Consider the following 18507-nt stretch of genomic DNA (forward strand, 5'->3'; position numbering starts at 1 on the left):
TAGTGCCATTATATAAGGCATTGGTGAGACCTCATTTGGAATACTGTGTGCAGTTCTGGTCTCCCATGTTTAAGAAGGATGAATTCAAACTGGAACAGGTACAAAGAAGAGCCACTAGGATGATCCGAGGAATGGAAAACCTGTCTTATGAAAGCAGACTTAAGGATCTCGGCTTGTTTACCTTAACCAAAAGAAGGCTGAGGGGAGATATGATTGCTCTCTTTAAATATATTAGAGGGATAAATGCCAGGGAGGGAGAGGAATTATTTGAGCTCAATACCAATGTGGACACAAGAATAAATGGATATAAGCTAGCTATTAGGAAGTTTAGACTCGAAATTAGGTGAAGGTTTCTAACCATCAGAGGAGTGAAGTTCTGGAACAGCCTTCCAAGGGAAGTAGTTGGGGCAAAAGACCTATCTGGCTTCAAGATAAAGCTAGATGGGTTTATGAAGGGGATGGTTTGATGAGGTAACATGATATTGGAAATTAATTGATCTTTCAATGGTCGGAAGATAGGAGTTGCTATAGAGAACTTTTTTCTGGGTGTCTGGCTCGTGAGTCTTGCCCACATACAGCTGATCACCATATTTGGAGTCGGGAACGAATTTTCCTCCAGGGTAGATTGGCAGAGGCCCTGGAGGTTTTTTGCCTTCCTCTGTAGCATGGGGCATGAGTCACTAACGGGAGGATTCTCTGCATCTTGGGGTCTTTGAACCATCGTTTCAAGGACTTCAATATCTGAGATATAAGTGAGAGGATTATTCTAGCAGCGGGTGTGTGAGATTCTGTGGCCTGCATTGTCAGACTAGATGATCAAAATGGTCCCTTCTGACCTTAAAGTCTATGAGTCTATGTCGAGGCCTTCCCAGCCTCAGATGACACCAGGGACATGTCTTCTGTGATGCCTCGGGGGTCCTGGGTGAGTGCCACGCTCCCTCCGGGCTCCTGCAACTCCTGGTCATTGTCCTCCTCCTCCTCCAGGGTCGATGACAACCTGGGGAGCACAGACCATCTGATCCCCCAGGATACGGTCCAGGGCATCATAATAGGGTAGGAGTCTGGGTCAGCCCCTGGCTGGGAGCTGCCCTCTGTGGCCCTGGCACAGGCCTGCCGCAGCTCTTTGATTTTCATGTTCACCTGTTCCTGGGTGCACATGTGGCCTTTGGTGGCCATGCTGTCAGCCATCCGCCTGTAGACAGTTGCATTCCTGCATCTAGTGCAGAGATCAAGAACATTGGAGACCTCCCCCCAAACCTCAATCAGGTCCACAATCTTCACACTAGACCAGGCAGGCACCCACCTTTTGCGACCTCTGGCAGGCTCCTGGAAGCTGCCAGACTGCTCCTGGGGAGTGGTGGAGGTCTGGGTGCCAGTGGGTTGCTGGCTTATGCTGGGCCAGGGGCAGTGACTGCTGGCTTTGTACTGGCAGGCTTGTGGCCAGAGTCTACTCCTTTAAGGGCTCCAGAACTGGGGGGAACCAGAAGAGTTTTCCTGGCTTGGCCCAGAGTAGAAGGGCTGGAGGTCCCCTATTTCCAATTTGGCATTATTCCTCATGGAATGAGGTTTACCAAATTCGAAATAAGCACTCTGCTATTTCGATTTAATTTCGAAATAGCAGTTTGGCTGAGTAGATGCTGGTAAAGTTATTTCAAAATAATGGCTGTTATTTCAAAATAACTTTGCTGTGTAGAGATACCCATATTGTCTGAATAGTGCTTGAATTTTTTTTTTTGATGGGAAAATTTTGGCTGTTGATTTGAGCAGAGATTTTAGTGTTTTGTTATAGATTATTTAAATTAAAACTTATTAAATCATTTTTTGAACAATATGCCATCGCTGCATCACAATATCTCAGGTAATATTTCAGAAACTAAGATCTCCTGACAGTCTGTACCACTATTTTAAAGCTATCATATACAGAATGGAAAAAAAATGGAACACATATTCCAAAAGGCTGAAGTTCTGGTCATAGTGCTCTAAACCCTGTTATTATGACATTTAAGAATCTTAATATGCCCTAGTGTCGTGGTCACCAACAGGTCGATTGCGATTGATGCCTCGACCAGTCAATCGCGAGGCCTTGACCAGTCGATTGCGAGGCATCCTGTCCACCCCACCCACATTTCCCTCCCACCCGCGAGAAGCCCCACTACCTACCTCAAGTGAAAATGGAGGTAGTGTCGGCTTCCCGGGGATGGACAGAAGTCCCGCAGTTTAGCGTCACTTCTGGCGATTCTGGAAGTGGCACAAGCTGCTCTGCCAGGTGTACTGCAGGAGGGAGCATTGGCTCCCTGCACCACACAGGAGGGGTGTCAGCCCCAGAGGAGGCGCGTGCGGGGGCGGAGGTCGGCCCCGGGGCAGGCACGCGGGGCTTTCCTGCACGGGGAGGGGAGTCGGCCCCGGGGCAGGCATGCGCAGGTTTCCCTCGGTGAGGGGGGATCCTGGGAGTAGGGAGATGCAGGGTACTCTCTGCCTCCATTGGCACCCCACTCCCTGCTCCCTAACCCCCACTCCCCAGCTACAGAATTCTGTCCCCACTCCCCTGTCCCCAGCTACAGAACGCTGTCCCCACTCCCGTCCCCACTCTCCAAACTCTTTCCCCACTCCTCTGTCCCCAGCCACAGAACTCTGTCCCCACTCTCCTGTCCCCCAGCTACAGAATTCTGTCCCCACTCTCCTGTCCCCAGCTACAGAACTTTGTCCTTATTCTCATCCCCACTCCCCAAACTCTGTCTCCACTGGCACCCTGTCCCCAGCTGCAGAAACCTGTCCCCACTGGCACCCTGTCCCCTGCTGCAGAACCCTGTCCTTTGCCCTCCCAGCACCCTGTTCCCTCTCTTCTGACCCCAGCCGCAGAACTCTGTCCCCACAAAATGTAGAATTATAAATGCTTCATTTTAGATTTAAATAGCATGAATAAAGAACAGACCATTTATTTCATAACTATAAACACGTGATTTTAATTATATATATCGCATAATTTAAAAATAAACTGTTTATCAGAGAGTGTAAGTAAGGGTTGGGGATAGCAAGTGATGGACAGGAGGAGAACAGAGAGGGTGGGGCTTCAAGGAAGGGGCAGGGCGGTAGATCTTCGCCTGTTCTGAGATTTAAAAAGTGATCTTGGGTGTAAAAATGGTTGGAGACCACTGTCCTAGTGCCTCTCTAAAGACATCATGACATGTTTAACCACTAAAATGTCAGTAAAAATTAATATGGTTTATAATGATTTTTTTCTATAGAAACTCTTATGTTTAAACTTCTCCCACTACAGTGGGGAGGGGGAGAGAAGGGTAATAGGACGGAGATGGTTCACAAGGATCAGCTAGTAAAGGACACTGCTTCCCTCAGCTCCCATTGGCCGAGAACAGCAAACCCTGGCCAAGGAGAGCTGCAAGCTGCTATGCCTGAGTACGCGCAAGTAAATAAAGTGCTGGTGGCCTGTCAGGGGCTAACCCTGATGAACTGTGTCTGGACCGTGGGCTCACCCCTGCTCACCCCTTCATTAGAGGGAGTGTGTTTTGTTAAAGGGTACCTCTACACAGCAGGGCTAAAGTCAAATTAAACTACGCAACTTCAGCTACACCATTGATGTAGCTGAAGTGGAAATAGCTTAATAGAACTTTTGACACTCTCTGCACAGCAAGATGTCAAAGAAAGAACACTCTTCCTTTGACTTCCCTTACTCCTTGTGAAATGAGGGTCACCATGAGTCGCAGTAAGAAGTTCTCCAGCTCAGCATTATTTTGAAATAAAGGCTTCTAGTGTAGACATGCAATATGTTATTTTGGAGTAACTTCATGTACAGGCAGTCCCCGGGTTACATGGATCCGACTTACATCGGATCCCTACTTACAAACGGGGTGAGGCAACCCCGCACTAACTGCTTCCCCCCAGCAGACCAGGGAGACGTGAAGCTAGCGCCCCCCCTCTCCGCCCCTCCAGCAGACCAGGGAGACGCGGAGCGGCTTTTCTCGGCAGACACCTCAGCTTGAGAATAAAGGACTGAGGGAAGTGAGGTGTGGGAGAATAAAACTGAACTCTGGAGAAATGTTTGGCTAGAGTTTCCCCTACAACATGTACCAGTTCCGACTTACATACAAATTCAACTTAAGAACAAACCTACAGTCCCTATCTTGTACGTAACCCGGGGACTGCCTGTATACCAAAATAACGCTGCTGTGTAGATGTACCCAAACAGTCCTAGTAGTACATTACTATCCATGTCAAAACATTCTCAATTTATCACTATATATTTATAGCACAATTATAAGCACAAATAGCTTCTGATGAAATTCTGTCATTATGGGCCACCAGATTTGGAGCAAAAAACAAATACAACTGCATATACCATAATAGTCATAAAGCTAGAGCTCAGATAAAGACTAGCTGGCTGAAGCTTATTCCTGATAACATTGAGCTGATGTTACTGAGTTCCTCATTATCAGGAACAAGAGATTTGAGAATGTTTTGACTAGCAACAAAATAGTGGATAGAAGGAAACCAGCTCAAATCAACATTTTCAAAAAATCTTTGACAATGTCTCTTAACATGTTATTAAAGAAGCTTAGGTTGTCATTAGGTGGCACAATTAAAAAGAAGCTGAGAGAAAAATAGGAGGAATAAAAGTTCGATTTAAAAAAAGGCAAAAGGTTAATAGCAGATTTCTCCAATAAAATATATTAGAAATAGAAGATTTTTTATGTATAGTTATTAATGATCTAGGAAATTAAGTGGTGAATGGACAGCTAAAGTCTGCAAATGACACATTATTTAGGATAATCAAGACTTGAAGAAATTTGAGGAAATTCAGAAAGACCTTAAAAAGGTAAGTAGATAAAATGTAAGGTAATGTACATTGAAAGGAATAATTTGAACTACTCACATGCATTATGCAAAAGCTTGGAATAGATTATTAGAATGGTCCCTTCTGGCTTTAAAATCTATGAAAGGAAGTAATGGAAATCCAGAACATGTGACAAATGCCTATGGAGTTTTAATCTATAAATCAAAATAGATAAATTAAATGTTTGAGTGCAGTACCTGTAATATCCAGTGACTAGCTATATTCATCTTATATAAGCGTTCTACTGCAGATGACTATAAGTGCATACTAACTATAGTACTAATTCATTATATTAAACAATAATTTTTAATATCATCTGCTGCCCCAATTTGTCTGATCTTAATTGGTAGCTAAAAGTCTGGTCTTTTCCTCTGAGAGATATTTTTTGAAAATACTAAATTTTATGTGTGTCATTTTTTTTGAACATTTCAGAAGTAAAAGAACATATTTGTATCTTACAATGTGGTTAATGACTCATCACCCAAGATTTGTTTTCTTGCATAGCAATATTTTTCACTGCAGCTGTCAATTAAATGTATGCATATCAAGTTTTTAGATATTCTGAAAAAAAGCATGTAGTAGTAAACTGTTACTCGGGAGTGTGTTTCCCTCAGTGTATTTACAATACATTGAAATGGCTTTTGCGATGGAAGTAGTTAAAACACTGACTATACATATGGGCTGTGTCTACATGCCAGTGTAGCTGCTCTCTTGCACAAATACTTTTAACGCAAGAGTTAACACTTTCATTAAAAGTATTTGTGCAAGAGAGCACCAGTCTAGATGCAGCCAGGCTGTTTTAAAAGAAGTGAGCCTTAGATAGTCTACTTAATGCTGTTCATAAACATTTATGTTTTTTCTATAGCATATACAGTCTATGTGTTCCTTACAAAATCTTCCAGCTGTCTAAATTGGCTGCGAGTTCTTGCTCAAGAACACTGACGATCTAATGTAAGATCGTCAGTGTTCTTGCGCAAGAACTCTGATGCTCCCGCTTGGGAAAAAAGCCCTCTTGTGCAAGTATTCAAGAGAGTGCCAGTCTAGACCCAGCCATGCTGTTTTAAAAGAAGTGAGCCTTAGATAGTCTACTTCATGCTGTTCATAAACATTTATGTTTTTTTCTATAGCATATCCAGTTTATGTGTTCCTTACAAATTTCCTGCTCTTCCTTGGTCTTCTTAGATGCAAACAAAATTTGTATTCAGCCATATATTTAAAGATGAGCTAGCCAGAACTTTTGTTAATTTTTCTTCAGTTAAGTCTTTTGTGAAAGACATCTCTCCTTTAAGAAATTAACATTTCAGTGTATTTATTTCATTAACATGGCTTTTCAGACTCCATCTGTTGCAATCTACAGAGAATTTTACTCTAGGAAACTGTACAGTTACTGTTTAACTGTAGCAAGAGAGTTAATATGGGAGGGAGGAGGAGAAAGAACTTTTACCAGTATAGAGTCAGTAGTTACTATTATACAAAATTAATGAGAACTGATCACATTGTTTGCAATAAAAATACTGCTCAATATTTTTAGAATTTGTTTAGTAGATCCAAGACGCTCACAAAACACCTGAATTTTATCACAGGCAACAATCCATATATACTATATTAATTAGAATGAACATACTACTTGTGATGTCTGTTTTTCAAGAAGATTACAATGTACAAAATTGTACCAACAACAGCCAAAATAAAGAAAATCTACATGAAGAGGATAATAGTACCAACCATTTTTGGCATCTCTGACTAGAAAGGTCTGTTGGTTTTCCGGTTTTGCTTAAAGAGAAGGGTGGTTCAATGATTGAGGCATTAGTCTACATCTTAGGAGTCCTGGGTTCATTTCCTTGTTCTGTAATAAATATACTATGTAACGCTGGGCAAAGCCACATAGTCTTTGTGTTGCAGTTCTACATCTATAAAATGGAGCTAATGATGCATCCTTTCCTCTTAGGAGTATTGTAAGGTACTCAGATAGTACAAGTTGAACCTCTGTAAACTGTGACTCTCTGGTCTGGCAACATCCAAGGTCTGGCATGACCATGGATGTTGCAGGACCAGAGAATACCAGTAGATAGCTGGCACCTAGGAGCCCTCTGGACTGGCAGGGTTGTGGGTGGTGCGGGGTCAGGAACCTAGACCCCCAGCAGGGCTGTCCAGCAGGGTTTTGAAGCCTGACATGCCGCAGCAAGGCTGCTCATCTAGGCTGCTCAGCGCGTGCCTCAGCAGAGATGCCCGGAGGAGCCATCTGGTCTATGCTGCCCAGTATGTCCCAGCTGGGCTCATCAGCGGGACGGGAGTCCGGCACGCTGGGATTGCCTAGCATGGCAGGCAAGTGGTGGGGGAAGGAGACTGGCAGGGCAGTGGGGCTTGCAGCCCGTCTAGCACTGGAGGGCTGGTAGCAGGGGGCCAGATATGACCTCCTGTGGTCTGGCAAAATTCCTCATCTGGACTGGTCAGGTCCTGATGGTGCTGGACCAGGGAGATCCAACCTGTATTGCAATAGTGGCCAAATAAATAGAACCCTATTCATGACCAAACATATTTTTGTTGTTTGGGGTAGAAGATTGGATAAAGATTGGTGTTAATTCTTTATAGTATTTTGTGATACTTCAGTAATCAGTGTTTAGGTAATAAATAGATTGGCTGTTGAAACCATATAGCCCATCTTTTTTTTTTTTTTGAGGGGGGGGGGAGAATAAGACAAATGAGCCACAGCTGATTTCAGAGTTCATTGTTTAGATCACTTGAAAGCTGTGGATTATATGGCTTCTGTAAATGTAAGGGTAGAAATTCACCAGTAATAGGGAGGGCAGATTGAGGTAAATGGAGAACACTGGTGGAAGAACATATCCTGAGAATTAGTGAATAACTCACTACTTTTGTTTATCCAAGGACATACATTTGTCCATGCTATGAGTTAAAAAGTGAACATATTTAGATCACTAGGTCTATATACTGAAAACTTAGGTCCTATATAGATCCCTTTTAACATAAACACTTTGCTGACCCTTGCTGCCTGCTTGCCTGACTGCCCTGACCCCACCCAACTCTTGCCCCTGTGGCCCTGAAGACCTTAGCTCAGCTTCCTTCCACCTCCCCGCATGAGGGGCTGTAAGGGGCACTAAAACTGCTAGGGTTAATTTGTCTAGCTACATGGCTGATCTTTTGAGATCAGAAGAATTTTTTGTTTGATGAAACTGGTTTTCAATAACCACTTATAATAAAGTCTAGTGTCTGGGTATTGAAACAAGGGTCAGTTTGGATGTCTTATTAACCAGTATCAGAAGGGTAGCCGTATCAGTCTGAATCTGCAAAAGCGTTTCCCGTGGCACCTTATAGACTAACCGAAGCGTTGGAGCATAATCTTTCGTGGGCAAAGACCCACTTCGTCAGACACTTTTATTAACCAGTGTGGAGAGACAGAAGTTTATTTTTGTTTCTGGGTTGGAATATTTAAAAATAGTATAATCATAAGTTTGGGTGAGTCTGCCCTATTTCTTAGCAGTTTGTCCTCAATCTGACACCTGCAGCTGTGATCCATTGAGGCATAGTGACATCCTGTGGAAAGAGTCAGGCAAGATATGGCCAAAAGTGTGTGAGTCTGAAGGTAGAGTGATTTTAACTTCTAAATAATGGTAATGATTTTCTTTTTGGATCATTTCATTGGTATAATTACATGGAAATATAGAAAGAAAAATTAATCTTACAATTAGGCTGATGCTTTTATTTGGCATTTTGAAATGGGAATAGAATTACTACTTGCACATTGGAAAATCCTAAGTGTCCAAAACCAATGTACAATGCTAGATGTTTGGCACTTACAGGGCAGTCTTAAGAATCCCACATTATAACAGCATCTCTCAACTTCTATTTAACTAAAACTCCCTTCTAACACTATACTTAACAGACACCCACTCAATTAATCTTACAGAAGTGATATAGGTTTTTTAATTCTTTTAATCTACAACATTGGCTTTTACCCCAGGCAAATATGCTGGTTAGCCTGCTCGACTGTCCTTTCTAGTTCAGGATTTTAAATAATGCCACACTTTAAGAGATTTTTAAAGACTTGACAGTCAATGAACTTAAACTAGTAACAGAAACAAAATACAACTGAAATTCAATCAGTTCATTCTCCCAGCAGTGCTAATAAAAGTTAAGAATCTTTACAAAAAGAAAAAGGTTAATGCATCGGCTAACCCAGTTTCACAGCTGTTGAGAAACGAGCAGTAATTTGGGAAGGCAGAGTCTGGAAGGGAAAGGTTTAAGATTCTAAGAATTCATTTATATTTTCCAAAGATAAAAATGTCATCTCCTCTGGGGACTGCACGCTAGACAGGTGGGTGTAGAAGAAATAGTGTGTGGTGGTGGGGTGAGCAGAGGAAGGCAGAGTGAATGTGGAAATATTTAACTAAAATGGATTCCAGAAAAAAAATTACACTTTCCTTGCTTTTTCTCTCTTTCTTCTTCCACCCTCCTTTAAAGAAAAAGCCCCAAAGGGACATAGAACTATTTAGCATTCCAGTGGGAGTTAAGTTACAGTCTTTGGCTAAAATTAATTAGATATTAATTAGATTTTACATTATAAACTGTACTTTCTAGAGAAAAAACTGTGTTTGTAATAAATATAGGCTACAAAATACAATGATTTTGCTATCTACGCTAGGGAGTTATTTCAAAATAACAAGCAGAGTGTCCACACTATCAAGCCTGTTATTTCTAAATAAGTGGCTGATTATTTCAAAATAATAGCTCCTGCTTTCTACAAGGAATAACACTTATTTCAAAATAGTTATTTCAAAATAGCAGTAGTGTGGACACTGCTGCTATTTTGAAATAACTACTCCCCAGAGTCATTCAAAGTAACTACTCTCCAGTGCTTCCTGGGGCTCTAAATTGAGGTAGTGCATCCACGTTAAGGGTACATCTACACAGCAGGGGGAAAGTAGATAAAGCTACACAACCTTCAGCTATGCTAACTGCGTAGCTTAAGTTGAAATAGCTTAATTCCACTCTCCTTTGACTTCTCTTACTCCTAGTGAAATGAGGTCCAAGTTTATTTAAATGGCTAAAAAAGAAAGAAATCAGACTAATATTAGGAATTTCCCATTAAGGGAAAAGCAGAAATATCTTATCTCTAATGTTAAAAGCAAAAATAAGAATTATGAATTTGAGACATACTTCGTGCAAACATCTTGCAGCTGGGATGATTTTTCTTTTTAAAGCTTGTAAGATAGTTGGCCACCAGATCTCAAGAACTGCTACAGCAAATATAAATAATAAATAAATAATATTTTGCAGTAATAATAATATTATATTTTCTTGGATTTTTAATTAAAAGTTAAGCAAATTTTTACATACTGGCTCCCAGGAAATGAGAAGCATCTTGTGTGGAGCAGTAATAGACAGTCTTAGGGGAGCAGAGAGAGAGAGAGGCTGTACCCTGATATCTGCCAGGCTGTGGCCTTGATACAAATGATGGGACGGTGCAAGGGTCACAGGGAAGTGGCCCAGGGAACACTATGAGTAACTAAGAGGAGTGAAGGAGGGCAGGACAAGGCTGCCACCAGAGTGTCTTTGGGACTCGTTCAAGCTCCTTCTCCCCCAATCCAATCCAATCCAATCCAATCCAATCCAATCCACTTAAGTCTGGAAGGGGAAGTCTTGTCCATCTGAGACTCTTCACAAAGACAGTGTCCCTCCTGCAAACACTGGTGGTTACAATTTACAACTCCTACATCTAGGATCAACATGGCCTGTGACTCCACAACAGTCAAATTAGTTACAATATACAAAATTCCATTCTAACAATTGACCATCCATCCGGTACTGGCTTTTCACCAGGGGTGGGCAATAATTTTTGATCGGGGCCTCTCCAAGATTTTGGTGAGTGGTCAAGGGCCGCACTTTTCTGTACAGGAGGTGCAGGGTCTAGGATGGAGGTTGGGTGCAGAAGGGAGCATGAGATAAGGAGCTGGAGTGCAGGAGATGGTGTGGGGTCTGAGAGGGTGTTTGGGTAGAGGAAGGGGTTGTGACCTGGGTCAGGAGATTGAGGTCTAGGGTCAGGGAGGGAGTGTGGGTGCAGGAGAAGATTCTGGTCTGGGGGAGGGGGTAGGAAGAAGTACAGGATCCAGAAGGGAGTTGTCTTCTAGGACAGGGGGTGCAGAGGATTTGGATGGTGATCTGGAGGAGGAAATTGGGATGCATGAGGGGTTGGAGTGCCAGAGGAAGGCTCTGGCTAGGAGGAGTTTACCTAACTGTCTCCTGGACACCAGGATGCAGCCCCCCGAAGACAGACTGGACTCCACGCTTGCTGCAGCCCCAGCCTGCTTGAAAATATGTGGCTCTCAACTCTGCTACTCTGATCTCTCAGACCAATCTCTCAGCTCCAATTGGCTGGTGGTTTCTGGCCACTAGGAGCTGAGGCTGGGGAGATTGCGCAAAGCCTCCCCCTCCCTGCAGAGCAGGGAGATGCAGGGACTGAGTTTTAAACTGCGGTAGCTGTGTGTGCCTGAGGGCCCCGGCAGCGGGGTCTGCTGGCTGTATCCTGTTGCTTGGTGGGACAGATCCAGCCTCCAAGCTGTATTTTGCTCATCCCTGCTTTAGACTTACCAGTCTGTAATTGCCAGGATCACCTCTAGAGCCTTTTTTAAATATTGGCATCACAATAGCTAAAAGTGCTTAGCTATGTTTCCATTTATTATATTGATAAAATCAGAAGTTAGAGAACTTCTGCACTTATCCACTTCCTCTGTGACAAGATTGTTTCCCTTCCATATCATATTTTTTGTTTGTGTTTTTAGAAATTTAGTTAATCATGTGTAAGCCAGTGGTTTTCCATCACTTCCTTTTGAAGACTTTCACAGTTTCACACATCTGCTATCATAATGTTTTCTTGGCAATGTAAATTTCATCTTAATTTCATACCATTCCTCTTATTTATAATGTAACAGAGCATTTAATTCCTTTCCATTATTTGTATTTAAATACATCAAATATTTGCAGATTGTTTCATCTACATTTTCCCACTCGTTGCTTATCCAAGCTATAAATATTTAGCTTTCTTAATCTTTCCTTAAAGTCCTTCTATTCCCATGATAATTGTTAGTCTCTGAGCTGCCCCCAGAATGTGTAGCCCAGGAGTCAATGAAATACTATACTCCAGATGTAGTTTCACTTGATCAGTATAGAGAAAGCTGTCATCTCCCTCCTCCTCCATGCCTTTGCTTATGAAGGTCAGAATTACTTTGGCCTTTTAGACCATCATATTGCATATGTACAAGACAAAATACTTTCTAATATGCTTTCCATGATAACCCTTAGGTTTCTTTCTGTAGTCTTAATACATTGTGACATATTGTCCCTCTCTAGAGGCTAGATCATTTGAGTCTACTGCCATTTATATAGTAGAAGGATATTCTTTTAGCTCCAGATGACTTGAATTCAGTCCTCATATTTGATCCAACTGGTGGCGTTACACTTTCATTCCATGTTCTTTTAACTACCTTGCATTTCTGAATGTCACAGTACCATTAGATAGCTTCCAAATAAATCTCCTTTTACATCATGCCTATGTTTCTAACCTTTCTAGGTCTCTTTGTATTACTGTACTTCTCTGTCCCAGTTGATGCTTTAAGTTCCTCCCACTTTAGTATCATTTGCACATTGGACATTTGCTGTCTGTTTATCCCCATTCTTAGTCATGACTGATTGCTTTCCTTTAGAAGAAAGTACAGTAGGCACACTATAGAAATTTCTTCTGCATTTAGGTAGGTACTACTATTCTAAATGATGTTCTCGATGTTTAAACTGAAGAATACTATGGGCATTAGTTATATCTCTCAAAGGAGAGGAAATTTTCTGTGTGTAAACACTCTGCATTTTATTTAAACTAAGCTAGTTGTCAAGCCATAGCATGACAGCAATAATAAGTGTGAAGTGTGTGCATGTTCTACCGTAGGACTGACTAAAACTGCAACATTCTGCAGAAACCTGGAGTCCTACACAGGTGCAGGAGCCCATACAGATGAAGTAGCTTCCAAATCTAGGTATAAGTAATGCTTTTTTTAAACTAGTCATTTAAAATATAAATAATGCAATATTTAGTAAAAAAGTAACCATAAAATGCTTTTCTTGGTGGTATTCTGGGAATACAGTGCTCCTCAGAAGCAGCAGAACCAATCTGTATTTGGAATATGGTGGGGCTGGGCTACATTTCCACCCTTGCTTGACTCCTCTTCTACAGCACGTTAATTCAGTGACTGCCTCCCCATTGGTGGGTTGGGAAGTGAGAGCACATCAGATTCTGGTCTGTCCTACCACTCCCATAGTAGTGGGCAAGGAACATCTCTACCACATGCAGGGAAAGATGGTGGATCTAAGACCAGGACCTGGAGAGCCTGAAGTGGTTTATTACAATACCAAGCATCCAAATGGGAAGGGTTACTGCTCCTCTTTTTCCCCTCTGTCCGCCTGTTCAATGTGAAGCTCTGTCATTCTTACAACATCATGTCAAACAGAAGGTAATTTCAATAATAAACTGAAAGCTACTTGTTAGCACTGTGGAAATGACAGATTCAGAGAAATATAGGTCTGGAAAGGGACCTCAAGAGGTCATCTGAGTTCATTCTACATGAGGAGAAAGGACAAAGTATACCTAAACCTTCTCTGACAGATGTTTATCTAACCTGTTTTTAAAACCTCTAATTACAGGAGAATAATACTGAAGACACCTGAAAGGGAATTCCTGTAAAAAATGAAATTGTCCTCTGAACAGACTAGTTACACATGTCATGACTTTCAGGAGTGGGTCTTTGGCACTTCAATCCATCTTGATCATGATTTATCCTTATAAGAGACAGCTTCATTCTCACAAGTGAAAATTTCCCTTCAAGACTTTCAGTTTCTGGATGACTCAGATGGTGGTGCTTTTCATTCCATTCTTTTTGCTCTGCCTCCCAGCAACCACTCAGATGACTTCAATGCATGCCTTTTAAAAACGCTTGTTCCTCAGAATGAGGTGGATTCTGACTCTAGAGATCAGTGTTTTAATAACACTTTCTATAGGTTCCTGGGTTTTTTTAGATTAGGCAAGTAATCCTGAGGTGTTAATTTTTGTCAGTGGCACATAGCAGGCACTGCAGTGTGTGTAACTCCTGCTGAAAGCAACAGGAGTTTTTCATTCATCATATGTGCTGGACTGGATGTAATTAGGATTTTTAAAGTCAGTTAAAATGACTATTTCCTGGTCTGTGAATGCTAATTACATCATTATTCTATTTAATCAGTTTACGTACTTGAAGCAATACATGTTATAACTATTTTTAACTTCATATAAATACATCAGAGCTTGTGGATAGAGCCCTAATTTAGCACTTGGGAGACCTGGATTTAAGTCTCTGCTTCCTCTCAGACTATCTGTGAGACAGTGAGCAAGCAGCACACGTCGGCTTGATTTACAAAGGAACTTAGCATGGTGACACTGAGCCTTGCCTTGGCTAGAAAATCACTGGATTATTCAGAAAGCCTTAGTTTGTCAATAGGTTCTCAACACAATGAATGAGGAGAGATAGGAGCCTCAGAAGAGGATTCATAAAAGCCAGCATGCAATGCAGTGTCTCACCTATATTAGACAATGGGAGATTCCAAACAAAAGAATGCATGCAAAACTCCATCCCTTTTTCTGAGATGGTGCTTGGGCTGCAGGGAAGTCTCTCCCTCAGGAATCTAAGCTGTATTAAGGGTCTACACCATTATTGCAAGAAGCCAGGAGAGGGGGAAAAAGCTGCCCATCTCCCTCTAACTTTTAGTCCAGTGGTTAGGGTGTTCATCTGGGATGACAAAAACTGCTGATTCACATACCCCCTCTATCAGGAGGAGAAGAAGGTACCTCTCAGATGCTGTAATCTGATGTGGGGCTCTTTCTTTATCATCAATTGAAGCAAATATATGATAGATAAACTGTGAGGGAATGATTAGGCTAGACTGAAAAAGAAAGAGGAAATATGAGACTGAAACTGAAATCAAGTTTTTCTTTCTTTCTTTCTTTCTTTCTTTCTTTCTTTCTTTCTTTCTTTCTTTCTTTCTTTCTTTCTTTCTTTCTTTCTTTCTTTCTTTCTTTCTTTCTTTCTTTCTTTCTTTCTTTCTTTCTTTCTTTCTTTCTCTATGTCTAGACTGCAGGCTTCTTTCGAAAGAGGCTCTTTCGAAAGCATCTTTCGAAAGAGCCTCTTTCAAAAGATCGCGTCTAGACTGCAGGCGGATCTTTCGAAAGAGAAATCCGCTTTTTCGAAAGAGAGCACCCAGCGAGTCTGGATGCTCTCTTTCGAAGACGGCCTCTTTACATTGAAGAACACCTTCTTTCGAAAGAGGAACTTTCGAAGGAAGGCTTTCTTCCTCGTGAAACGAGGTTTACCGCCATCGAAAGAAAAGCCGCGTTCTTTCGAAATAATTTCGAAAGAACGCGGCTTGAGTCTGGATGCAGGGGAAGTTTTTTCGGGAAAAGGCTACTTTTCCCGAAAAAAACCCTGAGTCTGGACACGGCCTTTCTTTCTTTCTTTCTTTCTTTCTTTCTTTCTTTCTTTCTTTCTTTCTTTCTTTCTTTCTTTCTTTCTTTCTTTCTTTCTTTCTTTCTTTCTTTCTTTCTTTCTTTCTTTCTCTTTCTCAATAGAAGAGATGGAGGGATAGCCATCTCCCAATATCCCGTAGTCAAAAGATCTTCTTTTTTAAAGTCCTTTCCTTTCATATCCTATTTTCCCTTCATCCTCTTTTCCATGCTTACACTTGTTTTCTTTTTTCTCTGAGAAATGGTGAGATTAATAGAAGTAGTGTAAGACTGACCAAGGTCTCCATGCTTCCAGAAAAGGAAGCAAAAAGACACAGAAGGAAAAAGGGCATAGTTCAGCAACACATACATCCTGAATGAATAATGCTGTGCTGCCTTGCTTTCTCTCTGGTGTAGCTGTAATATTTGTGAGAATGCAGAAGAGGGAATTTATAGTAGATATTCATTCTGACAATATTTGCTCTAGTTGTGTACCTAGTTCATTTAGCACTGCTAACTATTGCACTTGCTTATCAATTATTTTGTTCTTTGATTCTTCCTGTGTTGTTGAACTTGACATTTTTTTCAGTCTGTTTATATTAGTTTTTGATCAATTTCCCACGAGTCCCCCCCTCCCAGCTTTGCCTGGATCACCTGTAATGATATCATTGTACTCAGACCTCCTTCAGGAGCTACTATCATCTAGGCTTTGGCTTCTTTTCCCTTTATACTTGTGTTTAGAAGTTTCCTACTATATTCCTTTATTCTTCATTCATCTCATCCTTAAGGCTATTTAACTCATTTTGGAATTCAAAGTTTTTCAAAACATTTTAGATTTTCTTTGTTATGGGATAAAAATGTATTCCCTGCTGTGTTTCTTCTAAGAGTTTTTGACCTTTGAAGCTACATTTCAGCATAAAATTATCAGGTATCTCCTGCTTTGGGATGCAGAAGTTTTACTATAACCATATTGATGACCTCTAGATTTTTCTGCTAGTCTATGTCCATCTGCTTCCTTTGATGAATGCTAATAATTCAATGTAGCATTTCATGTTAATGGCCCACATTTTGCTGTATCTATTTCATGTTGGGGACAGCAGAGAAAGGGAGCATTGAGGAGCTGGTTATTGATCCCGGATTGTCTGCAAGTTAAAATAGCCTATGCGTTGAACTTTAACTGCTTAAAGTCCTCAAGGCACTATAGGTCAGTTAGAGACTGTTCACCTTCTGACACACCCACCTCTCTGCATCTCTAACTCAACCTCTGAACTTGCATCTGTGAGAAGAGAGGCTGATTATGTCAGCTGTACCTGATCAAAATTCCCCATATAGGGGTGTCCGGTCAATGTCCACTTACTTTCCACCACCTGAATTCTCTAAAGGAAGTAGAGTGAGACAGCGAATCTGTCCCAACTTATTTGGCACAATGTAGCCGAGAGAAAACATGACTGACTGTTAAACACTGAGACAGATTTCCAAGCTCTTATCCTAAACTGCATCCACAAAAAGTATCTCTATTGACCTAGGTAAGTTTCAATTTAAAACTCACATTTATGAAAGAAAGATAGAATGAAACTAAGTTCAGATATGACTATGTATCCAATGACAAGTATAATTTTGTGGGTGCAATTTAGTATTTTAATTTTCTAAAAGCATTCCTTCTTCCTATCTCCTTACCCACCTGTCTGCAAAATACTAGACTTTGCTGTTGAATTACACATTCTACACTTCCCTGGCTCTAATTTTCTTCATGACTTCCAGTAGAATCACACCATTTGATATCCCTCCATTTCTCTTGCAAAATTTGTTTCAACTCTGCTGACACATTTTTAAACATGTCCTTAAGAATATCCAGCTGGATGCTCTATGACACATAGATAGATAAAGATTACCAACTTCCAGAAAGTCAGGTTAATTTCTACTAAGACATACAATTCTGAAATACCAAAAAAAGTAACACCAGGCCTTTAGCTGTTGAATAAATAACACTATTGTTTAAATTAGAAACACATGCAGCTGGAGAATAGCTCTTTCCTCAAAGTCTAGAGGTAGGAGCTATAAGATCTGGGTTTTATTCCTGACTAAGCTTTCCTGGATGACATGGAAAAAGTCAATTAATGCCTCAGTGCTTCAATTTCTCTTTCTGTAAAGTGGGATGGAAAGCACTATAACTGCAAAATAGGATTAGGATTTCAAATGCAAGATAAAATAGCAATATTTTCTTTCCCAAAAGCCAGATACATAGAAATCCTGCTCTGCATCTCAGTCAAACGGTGACAGTTTTTTTCATGTGCTATCTTGTGTGTTTGGTCTTAAGGACCACATTTATAGAACAGTCTTAAGATTTAGACTATTCAATCTGGATAAAGGAATCAGAATCTGGAATAAATACAGGTTGAACTCTCTAGTCCAGTGCTCTCTGGTCTGGTAACATTTGTGGTCTGGCATGATTTTAATTAGCTTGTTGTCTATTTATCATGGGTGAGGCCACGTTAGAGGCCAAGTTTCCTGCAGTCTCATAAAGTTTGTTTATAGACACCAGTCCTGGCTCTCAGTGTTCTGTGCTGTTCTTTAACTCTAATTACTATCAAATGTCTTCTAAGAGCCCAGTAAGCAGTGGAAGCATTGGTAATACTGCTAGACAATATTGAATTCCTGGGGTCTGGCAAATTCTCTGATTCAGCACTGGTCAGGTCCTGAGAGTGCTGGGCTCAAGAGGTTCCTGCTGTATTTACATTAGGAAGGGTGTGAGATCTCTGAAATTACTGTATTATGCTTTGGGTTCATTGACTACCTGGGCCTTTTGTGAACCAGAAATTCCAGGCCTGTAGCAGTGTTGGTTATGTTAATTGGATATGATTGTGTTTCATCTTGTGTGTGAGTGCCAGGAGAGAGTAGAAATGGGGCTTGTGCTGGCATGCATCACTTGAAGGCATCTTAAAGGATGAAGAAATCCTGCACATTCTCTTTCAGTGAGAAATTCACAGGCAATCAACTGTAGTAATGGCCATAATGTGTTCATGCTGCTTTTTAATCAGCCAAGATTGACACAGATCTAATTCACAGGTGTTACTAGTCACTTACCTCAGCAGAACCAACTCCTGTAGCTCCTGGGTGAAAC

The sequence above is a fragment of the Pelodiscus sinensis genome, chromosome 3 (genome assembly GCF_052426305.1).
Source record: "Pelodiscus sinensis isolate ZL-2025 chromosome 3, ASM5242630v1, whole genome shotgun sequence".
In the NCBI taxonomy this organism is placed as follows: Eukaryota; Metazoa; Chordata; order Testudines; family Trionychidae; genus Pelodiscus; species Pelodiscus sinensis.